General features: G+C 35.4%; 1 protein-coding gene across 1 annotated transcript in view; it reads left to right on the top strand.

Moving 5' to 3' along the window:
• The window catches only part of ZC3H14 (zinc finger CCCH-type containing 14), a 59,891-nt gene that overhangs the window by 18,872 nt on the left and 39,443 nt on the right, over window positions 1–1,576 (top strand). The window lies entirely within an intron of this gene.

The raw sequence follows: 1,576 nt of genomic DNA, 5'->3' as shown, positions 1-1,576 counted from the left end.
AAAAAGAATCTTAATAAAAGTGGAACTTTTGTGTTAATAACATTAGATTCAATGTTAGATATGAATTTATGATATATAAAAGGGAATAAAATTGGAAGCCAGGCACAATGGCTTACATCTGTAATCCCAGTACTTTGGGAGGCCAAGGTGGAGAGATCCCATGAGGCTAGGAGTTCAAGACCAGTCTGGGCAACATAGCGAGACTCCCTCTTTACAAAAAAATTTAAAAAATTAGCCGAGCATGATGGCACATACTTGTAGTCCCAGCTACTCAGGAGGGTATGGCAGAAGGATCATGTGAGCCCAGGAGTTTGAGGTTCTAGCAGGCAATGATTGTGCCACTGAAATACAGCCTGAGTGACAAAGTGAGACCCTGTCTTTCAACAAAAAGAGTAAAATTGGATAATAAGTGGCTGAAGTTACAGAAATTTTTTTAAAACTAATATATAAACAGATTGGTTTTTTTCAGTGGAACCCATTAATAGAATATAAGACAGAGAATTGCCTCATTTGTGATGTTCCTGCCCCAGTCCTCCTGGAAGTACTAAATCATTTTATGAGAAAATGTAAAGGTATTACATGTTTTTAAAACAAAGGAGATGAATCAGCTCTGAGCTGCTCTTTAAGGAAAGTTCATTCTGAAATGCAGACTAAATGCTGGGTGTTATGTTGTCATTAAATTCTGGACTCTGTCTGACTTGCTTTAGCCAGTGTGTAAAATTTGTGTTAAGATGATGGTAATTACCTACTCTGAAAATATTTTTAAATTTTTGCTGTGGATTTGATGAATGCTCTTACAGCATTGCTCTGCTTGTCCATTCTCTCTTGCATCTCTTTTTGTGACCACCTTCCTGAAGTGGAGTAAACTGTTAGCCATCTAATTTTTGATCCTGATACTCCTCTGTCCTCTTGCTTTTAAGCACTTTCCCTAATTTAACTTGAGCATAAAATTAAATGGGTTTTGGCAAATAGAATAAGGATTATCAGGCAAGGGTCAACACTTGACCTAACAATTTATCTATTTACATTCCCTTTTCTGGTTTATCAGCAATGTTAACTGTCTAGAATGATGAGAAATTTAGAGAATTTCTACGACCTTGAAATATCCTGCTTTTATAATCTCCAAGTTTTAAGAAATAGCACTGAAATTTCTTTCTTAGGTTATCTAAATTACAGTTTAAAATTGATAGAAGATCATGAAGCAGAGCCTAAACTGCATTTGCTTAAAAATGAATACATGTATGTTGTATTGTAGTGTGATGTATCATATTCATGGCATGTGGCTTAAAATTGTTTATGTACATATAGGTAATAAGTCAGTTATCTCTCTCAAGAACATTGTAGAGAAAAAAAATGAGTAGTATCTATGCACTATTTTGAACGCCTTATATGTTCTAGTCTAAAGCCAAGGAGGCATTTATGTTTAATATGAAATGTTCACTATTGAGTGTTGATGCATTTGTATTTCCATCTTTTTTGCTTTTTATGTTAAAGTCCCACAGAAACAGACACTTCCAGTTGCTCCCAGAACTCGAACTTCTCAGGAAGAACTGCTAGCAGAAGTGGTCCAGGGACA

The sequence above is a fragment of the Propithecus coquereli genome, unplaced genomic scaffold (assembly GCF_000956105.1).
Source record: "Propithecus coquereli isolate 6110/MARCELLA unplaced genomic scaffold, Pcoq_1.0 Scaffold152, whole genome shotgun sequence".
In the NCBI taxonomy this organism is placed as follows: Eukaryota; Metazoa; Chordata; class Mammalia; order Primates; family Indriidae; genus Propithecus; species Propithecus coquereli.
This window is presented reverse-complemented; position numbering and strand designations above follow the sequence as displayed.